At 39.8% G+C, this 18064-nt stretch overlaps 1 pseudogene; it reads left to right on the top strand.

The window, feature by feature from the left end:
• Positions 1 to 9635: 9635 nt before the first annotated feature.
• The window catches only part of LOC137007528 (dynein axonemal heavy chain 9-like), a 66098-nt pseudogene continuing 57669 nt past the window's right edge, over positions 9636 to 18064 (top strand).

The following is an 18064-nucleotide window of genomic DNA, read 5'->3' as shown; positions in this document are numbered from 1 at the left end:
AGGAGGCCAAGCAGCACTTCATACTACGGAGCCTAACAACCTAGCTACTCTATGCTACCCTACCTCCTAGCCGAGCTCTAGGAATGGAGGCCTCAGTATGATGACTCAGAAACAAGAGGAGACCTGACAACTTCCTACGCTCAGGACATCTTGCAAGGAGGCTCACAGAGAGCCTACAACTCGCAATTGCTATCCTAGCGGAGTGCTGGGGACCAGAGGCCTCGTTAAAGATAACTCTCTGAGAGAGAGGAGGTCAAACAACACTCACAGTAGCCAAGGAGGCTCACATAGAGCCTAACAACTTTACAAACTGCCTGCCCGAGCTCTAGGAGTGGAGATCTTAACATTATGACTCTCTAAATTGAGAGGAGACCTAACTATGCCCCACACTTAGGACATCTTGCAAGGAGGCTCACAGAGAGCCTACAACTCGCAAATGCCTTGCAGAGGCCTTATTAAGATAACTCTTTCTAGTGAGAGAAGGCCTAGCAATGCTTGCAGTAGCCAAGGAGGCTCACAGACAACTCAGCACCACTGCGTGGTGGAGCTCCGCGGATGGAGGCCTCAACATGACAACTCTCTAAAGCAAGAGGAGGCCTTGCCCTGGACCAGCATGGTATAAAGATCTTGAAAAGTGTGCCTTTCGCCTCCCGAAACTTCCGAGCCACTGTCTCGTCGGATGTGCCAAAAAGCTTAGAAGGTGAAACCGGCACATCAAGGTGAAAGTTTTCCTCTTTCTCCCTGATGTCGGCCAGGTTTACCCAGAGATGCCTCTCCGTAGCCCTGTGGTACGGGACAACTCCTCCACCACCTCAGGGGGGAGCCCCTGGTCCAGGTTCTTCTGCAGGTCACATCCTCGATTTCATCAGCATCTTTCTTGGCTTGAGGCGAGGAGCACGCTTGCTCTCTTCAGCCGCCGATGAATGAGAGAGATTCATACCTTTCTCAAATTTGTCAGCGAGGTCCACCTCCGAGCCCCACGATTCCAGCCTCCTACTCGCCTCAGCTGTAGCAGCTCCTGAACCGCGGAGGCACAGATGGCTGTCCCAATTCCCTTGAGAAAAGGGGCAAATAAGAGTAAAACTTCCTTATAGGAAAGTGCTCAGTCCCTCAAGGAGTGAGTGTGCATGCTCCTCATTCAGGCACGTAACATACATATCGTGCGTGTCGTCAGGAAACACTGACATGGATGAACACACTTCCTAAAATTCATAGTGCTAGAGCTGGCCATAGTTTGCCCATCATATTTGGACACACACTAAAACAGACGGTCTCCGGAGGACAAGAAATTGGATGACGTATTTCACAGGTGCCCTTTTATACGTCAGAGACTGCCGCCTGCCAATGTCAAGTTCATAGTCGTGTTTAGACTCATTCTTCAGACATCGGCTTCAGCCATTCAAGAGCAAGTTCCCATTCGAAAGGGAATCATCTGTTTGACAGCTTTATAACGTTGCTGTAAATTGTACTGATTTGTCACTAAGAATTGATTTGTGTTTTGTAATTGATAATTGATTTGTGAATTGACACAGTGTTTGTGGTCAAAACTGAGGCAAAAGCAGAGGTTTCCTAAGAACATCTAGGAGCTTTAGCAGTGGCACATTAGTAGCGCAGAAATTAACTGTTTGAACTTTTACATACAGTACACTTTACTGTTATATTTGACTGTGGTAGGATATTTGTCAAGCATTGCTTCCGTGAGTGAGAAGATCTCGTCTTAATATTCACCAGCCTTTGTTTTACTCTTTGAGTCTAAAGCTGAGGCTTCTGGCCCCGTGTCCACTCCAACTGAAGCACACGTTTGATTTATACAGCCCTAAACGGAGTCCAGGAACATTCTCCAAGGTGACCTCATGAACAAATTCTTAGATTTAATTGAGCTCTAATTGGGCATGATTACATGCTATTAGGGGGAGTTCAATGAGAAGAAACACAAGCTGCTCTCAGTCCTGATATTAAAGATGCTCTTGTCATGAGAAGGAAGGGTGTCACACCAGAACTCATGTTTCGAGGTGATCTAAAGGTTTGCGTATGATAAATATCAATTCGGCGCTCCGCTGCACCTGTCATATAAATTCTCGGTTTGAAATTAGCCAGGACTTTGCTCGTATTGTTTTTTGTGGCATTATTTTCGGCGTGTCCAATTTTCTCTCAAGATTTGCACGCGGTCATTTATCAAACGCAGTAAGTGTGTTTACACAGTGTCTTTTCAGTTTATGGCCGTAAAGGTAATCGGGGGAACAAAACACATTTGTATGTCATATAATTGTATTTTCATAGTTTTTACATTAACCCTTTGATGCATGATCTCTAAAACTCACTTTTGTATTATTTATCGTGTGATATTACATCCAAACAAGCATGGGTGATCACCTTTGACCCTTTCTCACAATGTTAGGCCTATATGACTGTCATTAATGTAAATAAAAGTCATTAAATTAAATTCATGCATTAAATTATATTTGCCCTGCCCTCAAACACTGTAGTTGTATCTGAGACTGGAAGAGTTTGGTTCGTGTGGTTCATGTCGAGAAGACGCTGTTTTCTGCTGCCAAAGCAAATCCACTTTGATGAGATTGATACGGTAAAACTGACGCCAGCTCGTATCACTGTGAATCATGTGTTGAGATTCAGATATGATAATGAGTGTTTGGTTTCTGACCAATCACAGGACAGCAGAGCAGAGCAGCTCTCAGAAAGGCGGGGTTTAGAGAGACTGAATCCTTGATTGAAGCGTTTCAGACACTGAGAGAGCTGATGCTGCAGTGGATATCATGAGGGAATTAAAGTGCTTTTTGACTTCGGATGCATGTGAACCTGTTGTAAGAGACTCTAAAACAACATTAGAAACCTTTAAATGGCATCATGGGACACTTTGCTTAAACATGATCTGTTGGGGAACAGAAAATGACTGAAATAGAGATTATTGTGCATCACAAAAGTGGAGGTTTTTTTTTTTTTTTTTTTTTTTGGCCAACAAAAATAGTTTATTGTAAGTTCCAACATCTTGTAAAACATTTCCTAAGTGAAGTTGCTCATGTTGGGCATCTGTTCACAGGAGGCAGGCCCTGTTTTAAAATCAAATAAAGCATTTGTACCGCATTTTCACTGACTTAATGGTCAGGGAATTTGAAGCAGAACTTGATTCTTGTGATTCCAGGAGCTTCTAGGTAAGAGCTTTCTGTGTTATCATCACAAGTGACATCATGTCTCGAAGTCAAACCCAGTTATCGGCAAGAACCCGATCGCTAATGACGCCGCAGCTTCATGTGTTTATTGTCCTGACAGGTGGATGAAGGAGCAGGAAAGCTCTTGAGCTCTTCTTAATGATGAACGACAGATGCTAGAAAGACTTTAATTGAGTAAAACCCCGTACCAGCACATCAGTTTGAGGCGCATTGTGGAGACTGTCAAAATGTATTAAAAGCCCTTAAAGTTCTAATTAGCGCACAGAATTATGTGTGTGAAATTCGGAAAGGCTTCCATTAGATGAGAGCAAATCCGTTATATGTCATACTGCGGGTCCCCAGACGGCCATTACTAACCCAATATCCTGTTTCAGAGTGAGTCTCGCTCCAGCCTGTTGGTCTTGGCTTTTCACCAAAGCGTGAAAGTATGAAAATTGTCCAGTCATGGCCTGAAGCGCTCCAAACCACCAGTGTTCTCGGGTCCTGCACATGTGTTTCGAAGAACCCTGCTAAGATACTGTCCCACAAACTGGAACTATATGTGCATCTGTTTGCCATGCTGCATATTTCACTGGCCTGCCAGCGCACAGATAAACGGCCCTGCTTCCTGCAGGCACTTTATCAGCGGCTCACGCTCCAGCGCTGGACGTGTCAAGAGTGCGCCCAGGACAGAAATAGCCTTGTGTAGCGGACATGGAAACAAAAGCTCAACGAGAGAGCCGAACACTGCAGTCACACTGAATGGTGTAAAGTGAGCCTTTCCTCTGTGTGTGTGACGACCAGTGGCTATAAAACGGCTGAAAACACAGAGGTTTTAATCCTTTTAATACTCTAAAGGCCCGTTCACAACCAGAACCATATTAGCATCCACACCAGCGGACGATATCGTCCTCAGTTTTGTCATCTGTCACTTTAAATGCTCGAGCTCATTAAAACAGGACTCTCATTGGCTGTTTTTATCATTCATTAGCTGGAAAAAAAAAAATCACTCTAAAAGCGATTTCAACCATACCGTTCCTCTATGTTGTTTTCATTATAGTTGTGCTGTGAACTCTGATATTGTTTTATATTTACTATATGGGCAATACACACGGAGCGTTCTTTAGAACTTCCTCAATAATATAAGCCAGCTCGAGAACGTCCGGTGAGAGTCATGTGCTGGTGTGTTGAGCATCACTTAGTTTATCATCAGAATATAGTCACTTAAATAGTCAGGAATAGCATTATTTTAGTTATTCAAACACAAGACGGCATAAAAAAAAAAATAAATAAAGACGAGCATCAGTGTTCCTCCTCGACTAAATTCAGTTTTCACACTTTTATGTGAAAAAAAGCTTCAGAAATTAAATATTTATTGTGCACTTTAGTTAAATTAATTGAATAAAATGTGTGTTTTCACAAGTGTGCTGAAATCACTGATCTTGTGCCGCTCTGACTGACAGCTGCTGTGATTATAAAGAGAGAGCGGCGCTCGCTTTCTGTCATTCATTCACAAGAAAAGTTATTGTTTTTCGGCAGATTTTCTGAGTGTTTCATACTTCACATTGACAAAATGTGTTTTTAAACCTAGTTATTTTATAATGTTTAATATTTAGTCAAAAACGAAGTGAAAAGTGATTAGAGCAAATGTCTGATATATGTGCAAATAAATGCTGCTCTGCCGCCACCTGCTGGTTAAAGTGGTAATTATTGTCTTTTCTATCAAAAGTTGAATTTCCTACATTTTTAAATGTTCGGTTTTACAATGGAGACAATCTCAGAAGGATGAACAAATAATGTTTGTGTTCATCACATTAAAAATAACATTTGAAGTGCTGGAGAAAATAATGTGTGTGTGTTTAATTACAGACAGCATTTTTAAACGATCCCAATAACTTCGTCTTTATCGCAATCAGTAAAACTGGTTTATTGGCAAATTAGGTAACTGCATTAAAATATGAATACAAAATTAAAAAGTCAACATTGATGGTTTTGTGTCGATGTACAGAATGAACAGCTGACAGTTCACCGGAAACGCCCGAGCTGGCTTAACCACAACCAGGAAGTAACCGTCCATTGTTAGTTCTTTGGGTAAATGAGTCCATGTAAAAGAAAAGTATATTTAATTTTTTTTACTTTTTTTTTTTTTACAATCATGAATTATCAATTCTAAAATATCATTTTAGTTTCGGGCACTCTTACCACATGACATTTTACAATCTGAACAAACCTTGTCTTGTCACAGAAAGTAATATTTCTCTAGACTCACAGCAGGGCCCCTTAATATGATATATGATGTCATTTCCTGTTTTACTTTTTTCCCCCTACAAAAGTAGGTGGAAAAACTTTCCCCCCAAAATATCAGTAAGCAATGAAGCAGTTTGCTAAAAAAAAAAAAAAAAAAGAAGAAGAAGAAGAAATTCTGTTAAGTAATAAGAGATGATTTTTTTCTCTATTATGACAGATTTATTACCCTGACATTGTCCTAAAAAAATAAATAAAATATTTCAAAATTACTTTACTACTGAAATTAAAAACATGCTCATCACGGAAGAGAAGTAATTCTGTGCGAATAGCATTTTAATGTATTTCGAATAAATTAACCAGCCAGACTGACCCACACGTCACGACAAGAGCCGGAATGATGTGAAATTAATTATCATATTCATAGTTTTATTCTGCAGACGACTTGCTTCATGTGTTGCTTCAGCTCCCTCCGCTGGTTATGAAGAGAAAATCAATGCATTTCTGTAACGTTGCTTTATGTTTCTAAACACCCAGTTCCAGTTCCAACATCTTATCAAGCTGATGAATGAATCTTCATATCCTTCACATCCTCAGACATCCATAGCTTTCTGAAACAATTAGACATCCTACAGAAATGTGGTTTGAATTACAGTTAACGGATATGAATGTTGGATAATGTCAGTCATTCAGAGGAAATGTAATATAGTGGAAATCATTCAACCAAGGAGGAGCGTATACAGAAAATAAACACTGATAATATGAGCGTATTTATTTTAGGTTATTGCGTGCTTGAGAAAGCAGTGAGAGTTCATATGTGTGTCTGATCATGATTCATCCCATGATTCCACTGTGTTACACAGAGACCGAAGAGGATCGTGTCACAGATCTGCAGTATACTGACAATGACATGCGAACAGACTACAGCTGAACTTCCTGTGATGTTACTAAAGAGGTCTAGAATCAGCCAATCACCTGAGCCACAGATGTCATGTGACCAATCACTCGAGAATGACTGCATGACAGTGGAGTTCATCACATCTACTGTACAATACCTGCAATAACATAATGAAATATTTGCAATAATTAATAAGTACATTTGTGACCATGTGACTTGGTACAGACAGTCAGATGTTCCAAGATGCTTTCTGGATCATTTGCACGACCGTTAAAACGTTTTTATCTGTAAGAAGTTTTAGAATATCTCACCGACCCAAACGTTTGACCAGTATTTGTTCATACAGACACAGACTTTTGGATTCCAGCTGTTTCTGCCTCAGGAGACTCTGAACTCTATCCAGCAGAAGAGAATGAATATCTATTTCTGAATATCTTCTCTTTTAGCGCCATCCAGTGGCGTCTGGAGGTTACTGCATTTACACACGTGCGTTCGTCCAGCAAACACATGACTAAAACTGCTTTTACAAAACACCACTAGTCAAAACTCATTTCATGGATTGCACAAACAGGCCTAACCTCAAGTTCAAGGATATGAATTTGCACAATGATCACTTACAGTATAAAGTCCAATACTGTTGTTGTTGTCAGTTTGTTGCTCTCTTTCTCTCCTGTATGTGTTTGTTTGTCCCTCCTCTGTTCCCGTAGAGCAGCAGGTCCATCCTCAGAGCTCCGCCCCCTCATGATCAGCTGTGGCCTGTGATTGGCTGAGAGAGTGCAGTTCATTAAAGGCAGAGATATAATAGGAAGCAGACTAGAGAAAAAACAACTCTTTTGGTTCTACAGATCTATGTTTGGTTCGTACATTTAGGGTGTTTAGCCATTTGGGGGATTTGGTTATTTGTGTTGTTTGTTTTAACACGTGAAGATAAAAGCTTTTTCTTCATACTTTTCATAAAGTGTTAATTACAGCAGATTTATTCAGAGCTCTTCTGAAGCTGGTTATGCAGCTGACACCACTTTTATCATTTTTATGTTGCATCAAAAGTGCCAAGAATGCATCAAGACCTCAGATCACATGAGCTTACAGTGGGCATCAGCCACGCCCACCTCACTGTAAACTATAAAACTGACTGTAAATTATACAGTCATCTGCTCGTAAAGTAAAGCTCAGTTTCAAAATATGACATTTACCCTCAGTGAATTTCAGTTTATCCTTCAATGACATTTATTGATTATGACGGAGTTTATCTGACATGCACGTGATGGGACGGGTTTAGGACGGGTTCGTGTTGAAGAGTGGCTAACAAAGTAATCTTTTCACAAAATGTTCTCTTTCTTAAAATGTAAGAGAGTGTAAATGTGAGCAGCAGCATGTATGTGTAAAGAATGAAGTCTGTCAGGTAAAACAGTTCAGTCAGTCTATTTTATTCCATCGTTACTCCTGATAGGAGGCTTCTGTGAATATTGAGTGTATTCGCAGAGTTACGCTTCAACTAAGTTTAATGGTGCAACACAAAAATATTTAGCCACGCGTAAGTAACTTTGTGCCCATTTCCGTCAAAACTGGTCGACACGAAGAGCCACAATCTGAGAGCTGAGACTTAGTTTCATACCAGAGTAAGCTCTGTCCGGTCTGCCGGTGTCCTCTCTCTGCTCCGCGATGCGTTTCTGTGAGAACATGAAGTGTGTCATCACGTGACAGTAACTGAGGGGGCGGGTCTTTGCCGTATGTAAATGATGCAAATTAAAAGGTTTGCTAATAGGCTATTTGAGTGAGAAAAGAATTTTGTCGAATTTAAATCACTGAATATATTTCATATCAAAGCCGTTTAGTCCATAGATTCTACTGTTGAGCTACAGCACATTTTCAAATCTTTTCATGCATGCCAACTCAAAAACTAATACAATTAAAATTGCATTTAAAATGTTTTTCTTCCTAGCTGTAATATGCACGGTTACTTCCTGGTTGTGGTTAAGCCAGCTCGGGCGTTTCCGGTGAAATGTCAGCTGTTCATTCTGTACATCGACACAAAACCATCAATGGTTGACTTTTTAATGATGTATTCATATTTTAATGCAGTTACCTAATTTGCCAATGAACCAGTTTTACTGATTGCAATAAAGACGAAGCTATTGGGATCGTTTAAAAACGCTGTCTGTAATTAGACACACACAAGCATTATTTTCTCCAGCACTTCAAATGTTATTTTTACTGTGATGACCACAAACATTATCTATTCATCCTTCTGAGATTGTCTCCATTGTAAAACCGAACATTTAAAAATGTAGGAAATTCAACATTTGATAGAAAACACTTATTTTAAAATAAAAAAGACAATAATTACCACTTTAACCAGCAGGTGGCGGCAGAGCAGCATTTATTTGCGCATATATCAGCCATTTCCTCTAAACGTTTTTCACTTCGTTTTTGACTAAATATTAAACATTATAAAATAACTAGGTTTAAAAACACATTTTGTCAATGTGAAGTATGAAACACTCAGAAAATCTGCTGAAAAACAATAACTTTTCTTGTGAATGAATGACAGAAAGCGAGCGCCGCTCTCTCTTTATAATCACAGCAGCTGTCAGTCAGAGCGGCACAAGATCAGTGATTTCAGCACACTTGTGAAAACACACATTTTATTAAAGTAATCTGATTTTTGAAGCTTTTTTTCACATAAAAGTGTGAAAACTGATGGTCGAATCGAATTGAGTCGAGGAGGAACACTGAGGCTCGTCTTTATTTATTTATTTTTTATGCCATCTTACGTTTGAATAACTAAATTAATGCTATTCCTGACTATTTAAGTGACTATATTCTGATTATGAAGTGATGCTCAACACACCAGCACATGACTCTCACCGGACGTTCTCGAGCTGGCTTTTATTAATGCGGAAGTTGTAAAGAACGCTCATATGGCCCGTTGTGTTTTGAAGAGGCTTGTCTATTCATTAGTGCAATATTTAAACTCAATGAAAAAGATTAATTTGTAACTACATTTTAGAATGAATAATTATGTACAAAATAGATTTCTACATTTAAATGAATAAACTGATGGTTTGTCTCTGTCGTGTATGGAGGCAGCGGTTTAAAGCAGATCCAGTCAGTTCGGTTTAAATTAAACTGAAAAATAAGAAAAATAAGGCCACTGAGTGAAAATGAACAATTGTGTTTTTATTAACCAATGCTAATAATGATTAATAAATACTGTATCAAATGTATTGACCATTGTTAGTTCATGTTAATTAGTGCATTAACTGATGGCACCTTTACTACATCAGAGTGTTGTTTGTCAAGCCCGGGGTTTTTGAACCCAGACGATGTCCTGGAGAGCCTCACGGGGACTGAAGGTCCAGATGTCCTTGCATGTTCACATATGTGCATAGAGTATGTTTGACCCTAAACCTGAAATTATACAGACCTTCTCTGTAACTGCGGTATATGGAATCATGTTAAATGTTGTCTGGTTCTTTTTCATTGTCATTGTCTAGACGCTCCTGCTGACTGTAGTTGATATGAAGCTGGAGAAGGTCGAGTTTGGAGGGATTCAATGAAAATCTCTCCAGCTCTTACATAAATCCTTCTTTGAGGAATACAAAACATTCTCAGAGAAGCTGTATGAAGGTGTCAACACTTTAGTGTGAAATACAATAATGTGGTGAAAGTGTTTTCTGGAGCTGCACACATGCTCCTGACTCGGGACATTACAGACAGTTTCAGTGCTTTAATGAGTTATAGATACCTGCGTATTATCAAGTCCCAATCAGGAACACAGTCTGAATTTTAAGACTGGAATGCACACAAATCTCCGCGGACTCGAGATCTTTAACAGAGCTCAGTTTGAACCCTGCAGGAGAAGAAAACACACTTCAGGGTCTTTTATTTTTGAGTTGTACTCGCAGGATATTCCACCCTGGAACATATTTTCATTACTGGCATATTTGATTTTTGCAGTAGATAATGCAGTGGACCATAATATTAAAAAGTATGTTTTTGGAAGTAGTTTGTGTGTTTAGTGTTTTCTTCTCTCAACTTTTTTTTAAATACAAAAAAACACAACACAGTTTGATAGAGTCTGTGTTTGGCAGGTGTTGGACATGTTTGGCAGACTGACGGAGCGATCCCTGACAGCAGCCGATGATATCTCAGACTGATCGACGAGGAACTGGAATGTTGCAAGATGATCTTCAGAAGGCAGATGCAGTCAGAGGAAATCCAGGATTCGGTTTTCATCTTCATTTTCGACAAGGAACATCACTGGAGTGTTTATTATCTTGTGTTTTTAACTGTTTATTGGTCTTCCAGGTTACTCTCCTGTCTCCAAGAACTTGCTTGAGATTGTCCAGAAATTGCAGGAACACATTCAGTCAATCAATCAATCAATCATTTATTTATAAAGCACTTTAAAAACCACAAAGTATACCAAAGTGCTGTACAAGAAACATTACAATACATACACAAAATACTTAAAATAATAATAGCAATTACTTAAGATACATAAGTAAATACCTATAAAACTACACATCAAACGCCTGCGAGGACAAATAGGTCTTAAGACGTTCAGATCCTATAATATCTTATATATAATAAATATCTTATGATTTGTGTTTGTTGAGAAGGTTTGATTAGGAATCACTCAACAATTTGTTTTCTTCATTAAACAACTACTTTTGTGTTGTGACGGTATGGAGTCTGTGGAGAAAGGGAAAGGTGATCCAGAAATACGATGAGCTGATGCAGCGATTTAAATGGTCAGTTTATATTTTATACACAAGAGAAACCCAAAGGTTATATACACACAGGGCTGATAAGAGACACCTGGGAACAATGAAGCCTAGTCAACATGAAGAACTACAAAGATGGCAGATTGAACAGGAAACAGGAAGTATAACACAAGTCCAGGGACAAACATGGAGAATAAAAAAGCTTTGTTTCTCCCAGTGATGGATTGTAACAAAAACATGCATAAACAGCTTTTACAAACCCATAGCAAATTGAAAGTATAATCTATCAAATCCAAATAACAAATCATCTAACACTATCAAATATGAAGTGCTTGTATGTATAATGTGTTCATTTATAGATTTTTAGGGCTTGTTTTGTTTGTTGTATAGACAGCTCAGCTACACAGGCCAATAAGAGACTATTAACTACTATTATACCTTTAATTATACAAATGCCTCATTAAAGGGTTAGTTCACCCAAAAATTAAATTTCTGTCATTAATTACTCTCCCTCATGTTGTTCCACACCCGTAAGACCTTCGTTCATCTTCAGAACACAAATTAAGACATTTTTGATGAAATCCGATGGCTCAGTGAGGCCTGCGTTGACGGCAAGATAATCAATATCATGTGACTGCAGCGGTTCAACCTTAATATTAGGAAGTGACGAGAATATCTAGTGATGGGCGATTTCAGAACACTGCTTCATGAAGCTTTACGAATCTTTTGTTTCGAACCAGGGATTCAGAGTGCCAAAATCATGTGATTTCAGTAAACGGGGCTTTGTTACGTCATAAGTGTTTTGAAATTTCAGAGCCATCAGATTTTATCAAAAATATCTTAATTTGTGTTCTGAAGACGAGTCTTATGGGTGTGGAACGACATGAGAATGAGTGATTAATGACAGAAATGAAATTTTTGGGTGAACTAACCCTTTAAGATGTCAACAAATGTATAAAAAAAAAGTAAAAACCATAGACACTTGTTCAATCTTGGTGAATCAGATTCACGGGTTCACAGAGATCATCGCCCCCCAGTGGCAGTTATGATGTAAAGAAGCCTCGGTTATGAAATCACATGACTTCGGCAGTTTGATACGCGACCTGAACCACTGATTCGAAACAAAAGAATTGTAAAGGTCTCGAAGCTTATTGAAGTAGTGTTTTGAAATCTCTAATGTGTATATGCGTTTACATAAATATTTAGTTTGTTCCAATTAATCTCAAATCCCCGTTACTAATCATGTTTATTTTCATTGTGTGTCCCAGCTGATACTCTAATCCCAGATGAACAAGTTTTATTTATCCAATATATACTGTAGACCGCTCTGATTCACCTTTGTTAAAATAAATGGGCCTTTTTATTGAAGGATCTATATATTCTCTGCTATAAGATAGGGTGGTATTGCTGAGGGACCTTCAGGCTCTACATGGAATAAACAAATAAACATGATTTATTTGCTCATTTAAGGCACTAGTGTCTGTAGATTATTACTTCAGGGTCTCATTTTCTCCAATTATGTGCAATGCTTTCATAGCACAGCATGAACGATGCTTCTGTAAAGCGTAGCTAACGCAGGAACGCATGCGACTGCCCACAGAGTGTTACATGAGAGCTTCTGTGAGCGTGACGTGTGTGCTTCGCATGCAGTTTCCCTTCATGTGAGAAACAAATAATGCATTTCCCTAGGAGCCAGATCTGCATCCTCTCCGGTCTGAATTAAGCCTCCTCGTTAGATGATGGTAATCACTGGCGTTGCGTAAACACAATTTAGCCCGAGCTGTTATTGGTATCTCTCTTGTCATTATATCTTGACACACAGACGCATGACTTGTGTGAAACAAAGAGATATTTGATTTGGTGGACCGCAGCTGTAATAAGACGATCAACACCATACCAACTGCACAGAAATCCAATAAAGGCCAGAGTGTGCAGTCTCTCACAATCGTCCTATAAAGAGATTACTGTAACAGTACAGGGAGCCGACGAGCGTTCGTGATGAACGCTGAGCTTAGCACCAGCGGTTCAATCATTCTTATGCACGTGCAATCCTACATGGATAGGGATTTTATGGTGGAGTGAAAACTGTACACATGTTCAAGACTGAGATTTGAATATTTAAGACTTTGCCTGTTCGGAGCTGTAGAAGTCTTCACACGAGGATTGAACCTGGCCTATCCCATTCCCAAATATAGCTCAACAACATTATCTAATAACTTACTCAGCCAATAAAGAAGATGTTTGAGAGAATGTCGGAGCTGCTCTTTTCCAGATGGTGATTTATACTGTCAAGCTCCAACAAGGAGAACAATGCATCATAAATGTGGTTTACATACGGCTTTGCACTATATTCAAAGTATTCTGACTTCATGCCATTATTTACTGATTATCTTTCCCTCCAACGCTGCTGGAAAATCTAATTTGCGATTGTGTTTGATGCAAAAATGCCACGTCTTCAGAAGTGTTTGACATCTGAGATTTGAGAAACACTGAAATACTAGCTTAGATTCTGCTTTATTTAAAACATTGCACACAAGTTTACTCGTACTTTTAAGAAGCTTTTTTGTCTTTTGTGCATCTTGGTGGAATAAAGCATCACCCATGTTTGATGTATGAAGAGCAAATGTTCATTGAAATCCTTAATTGTGGCATACATCAAAAAATGACAGGTCAGTAATTGTCCTGCTGCCTTTTTTTGAATGACATCTGGACTAACTCGGTGGCTGAGAAGTCACAGTTTAATCTGCTGATATCCCGAGAGCACGGCACAAGACTCATCTCTGTCAACTTCAGCCCGCAGGTCTCTTCATGCACACTTGTGCACAGTATGTTAATATTGTTATCCATGGACTCTTATCTTGCCCTGTAGCTGGTGTCAGTGCTGCGGGAGGTGAAGTACCTGGAGGCCAGACAGGCTGAAGTCATTCCAGATATGGCTGCTGACATTTATTCCAACAGGGAGCTTCTGTGGCCAATCTGCAGCTCACAACCAGCTGGTACAACAGAGTAATGAGCGCTGTGTTGGAGGCGGAGATGCCACTGATCCAGAGCCAGCTGACAGATATCGATGCCAAGCTCAAAGAAGCTGAGGAGAACCTCTGCTATGGTTCACTGTCATGTTCTAAACCCGTGTGATTCTGTTTTTCTTCCGACGAGCACAAAAGCTGATGTTTAGCATGTTGCTCTTTACAATGCAGGTGAACACAACTCAGAATGTCCATATTGTCAGGTTTGGAATGACATAATAATCCACTCTTTTGATTTATAATAAACACTCTAACAACTAAAATGTCTAATGTGTTAGGAATTTGGGAATACATCCAGGACGTATGTGAGATGATGATATGTCTTGGAGCAACGCCTACAGAGGACTGAGGACAGTGATGAGGAGATCCAGACTATTGTGAAGAGCTGGATTATCCCAGACTTTGAAAGAAAGGAGGGGAAGAAAGATACTCTGTTAAACCTGGATGATAAGACTGAGCATCTGGAGAGAACTTACGGCAATGTCCGTACCTCAGGAGCCAAGATCCATCTGTTACTGAAAGTGTGCAATGACAAAAGCCAGTGGGAATCCCATCAAATAGCAACTGACAAAATGATGCATGTTAAAGGAGCAATTCACCAAACATTTCTGTTGAGTTTATCTTTGTTTTTATTTTGTTTCAGTACAATTTGTCGTCCTTTTTTGTTTGTTTTTCAAAACAGTCGTCTGCACAGTGCAGGGTTTATGTGGAATGTGTTGATGAAATGCTGATCGATGGTTTCTTCGATGCTATTGAAAGCTCCCTCAAGTTCTTCATGGAAAACACAGGTGTGCTTTCTAATTCTTTTTTTAAGCCTCACTAAAAGTAATTATAGGGGTTTCCCTAGACGTTCCTACCATTGCAGATTGATTATTCTGCACTAAAACAATTGCACACAATCCCCTGATACAGACCAGAAGGCTGGATTAGACCCGCTCGCCGAGGCCCAGCTGTGTCTGCAGGCTCTTGAGATCGTATTTCATCCATCTTTGAGGTTTGGTGCTTCGGATGGCTTCCACGATCTGGTGGACAAGCCTCATCAATGATGTCTTTAGGATCTCCACTCTTGTGCCATGATTATCTGAGCACGTTGGTTTCAGCTGATGCCATACAGATCACTTTATCTGGGTTTAGCAGTGATAATCCTTTAAACTCAACGATCCTTTATTGTGATGATGAATTCTATGACAAATACACTAATCAGAGCCAACTGAAGATGTAAAAAGCTCTGTCTGATACTTTTCTATGTGTCGTGTGATTTTTAGTCTGTCTGACTGGAAGACTGAGGTTTTGGTCAGAAAGTGGAGGAGGGAGACTGTAACGGTCTGAAGGAGGTCATGGGTTACCTGATGGTGGTAAAAGACTGGCAGAGCGTTACGGACGAGATGTTCGATCCTCTGCGGCACATCACTGATCTGCTGAAGACTAAGAACTCCCTGATACAAGCAGTCGTTTACAAGCAGCTAGAGGTAAGTGTCTCCATAAAATATTGATAGTGTGGCCTCTTAGAGAAACCCATTAAATTGTGTAATTGTGGTTTAGACCTCCCAGGACGTAGAATGACGATCTTAAAACTTTATTAGCAGATGTTCTGTGAGCAGATACTGAGTGTAAAGTTATTTGGACTGCTGTGGAAAAGGACAGCTTAGACCAGCATGCATTTCCATGATGGTTCTGGGCCAGAAGTTCACTTCTTGAAAAAATCTTAAGAAGATCTCAAATATTTTCTTAAGAACATCGTATTTCTTTTCCTTAAGAAGAAAATGGCTTTGACATTTATCTGATTGTATGACGGTTCTTGCTGAAGAGTTTCAGGTTGGTTAGTACTTTCTATGAAGGACATTAAGGAATTCTGGCTCGTTAAGAAGCCTTGGCTAACATGGTATGCTAGTGACTAATATCGTATGCTAGTGGCTAACATGGTATGCTAGTGACTAATATCGTATGCTAGTGGCTAACATGGTATGCTAGTGACTAATATCGTATGCTAGTGGCTAACATGGTATGCTAGTGACTAATATCGTATGCTAGAGGCTAACATGGTATGCTAGTGACTAATATCGTATGCTAGTGGCTAACATGGTATGCTAGTGACTAATATCGTATGCTAGTGGCTAACATGGTATGCTAGTGACTAATATCGTATTCTAGTGGCTAACATGGTATGCTAGTGACTAATATCGTATGCTAGTGGCTAACATGGTATGCTAGTGACTAATATCGTATGCTAGTGGCTAACATGGTATGCTAGTGACTATTGTCGTATGCCAGTGGCTAACATGGTATGCTAGTGACTAATATCGTATGCCAGTGGCTAACATGGTATGCTAGTGACTAATATCGTATGCTAGTGGCTAACATGGTATGCTAGTGACTAATATCGTATGCTAGTGGCTAACATGGTATGCTAGTGACTAATATCGTATGCTAGTGGCTAACATGGTATGCTAGTGACTAATATCGTATTCTAGTGGCTAACATGGTATGCTAGTGGCTAACATCGTGTGCTAGTGGCTAACATGGTATGCTAGTGACTAATATCGTATGCTAGTGGCTAACATGGTATGCTAGTGACTATCGTCGTATGCCAGTGGCTAACATGGTATGCTAGTGACTAATATCGTATGCTAGTGGTTAACATGGTATGCTAGTGACTAATATCGTATGCTAGTGGCTAACATGGTATGCTAGTGACTAATATCGTATGCTAGTGGCTAACATGGTATACTAGTGACTATCGTCGTATGCCAGTGGCTAACATGGTATGCTAGTGACTAATATCGTATGCTAGTGGCTAACATGGTATGCTAGTGACTAATATCGTATGCTAGTGGTTAACATGGTATGCTAGTGACTAATATAGTATGCTATTGGCTAACATCATATGCTAGTGACTATCGTCGTATGCCAGTGGCTAACATGGTATGCTAGTGACTAATATAGTATGCTATTGGCTAACATCAAATGCTTGTGGCTATCGTCGTATGCTAGTGGCTAACATTGTATGCTAGTGGCTAACATCGTATGCTAGTGACTAATATAGTATGCTAGTGACTAATATCGTATGCTAGTGGCTAATATCATATGCTAGTGGCTAACATGGTATGCTAGTGACTAATATCGTATGGTAGTGGCTAACATGGTATGCTAGTGACTAATATCATATGCTAATGGCTATCGTCGTATGCCAGTGGCTAACATGGTGTACTAGTGACTAATATCGTATGCTACTGGCTAACATGGTATGCTAGTGGTTATCGTCATATGCTAGTGGCTAACATTGTATGGTAGTGGCTAACATCGTGTGCTAGTGGCTATCGTCGTATGCTAGTGGCTAACATGGTATGCTAGTGACTAATATAGAATGCTAGTGGCTAACATCGTATGCTAGTGGTTATCGTCATATGCTAGTGGCTAACATTGTATGGTAGTGGCTAACATCGTGTGCTAGTGGCTATCGTCGTATGCTAGTGGCTATCATTGTATGCTAGTGGCTAACATCGTATGCTAGTGGCTATCGTCGTATGCTAGTGGCTATCGTCATATGCTAATGGCTAACATCGTATGCTAGTGGCTAACATCCAATGCTAGTGGCTAACGTATGCTAGTGGCTATCATTGTCTTGTTAGTGGCTTTCCTCGTATGCTAGTGGCTAACGTCATATGCTAGTGTCTATCATTGTCTTGTTAGTGGCTAACATCGTGTGCTAGTGGCTATCATCGTATTCTAGAAGCTATCTTCTTATGCTAGTGGCTAACGTCATATGCTAGTGACTAACGTCATATGCTAGTGGCTAACATTGTATAATAGTGGCTAACGTCGTATGCTAGTGGCTAACATTGTATGATAGTGGCTAACGTCGTATGCTAGTGGCTATCATTGTCTTGTTAGTGGCTAACCTTGTGTGCTAGTGGCTATCGTTGTATGCTAGTGGCTAACGTCATATGCTAGTGGCTAACATCATATGCTAGTGGCTAACGTCATATGCTAGTGGCTATC

Source organism: Chanodichthys erythropterus, chromosome 19, assembly GCF_024489055.1.
Source record: "Chanodichthys erythropterus isolate Z2021 chromosome 19, ASM2448905v1, whole genome shotgun sequence".
NCBI lineage: Eukaryota > Metazoa > Chordata > Actinopteri > Cypriniformes > Xenocyprididae > Chanodichthys > Chanodichthys erythropterus.
The sequence above is the reverse complement of the archived record's forward strand: the minus strand, read 5'-3'. Positions and strand labels throughout refer to the sequence as shown.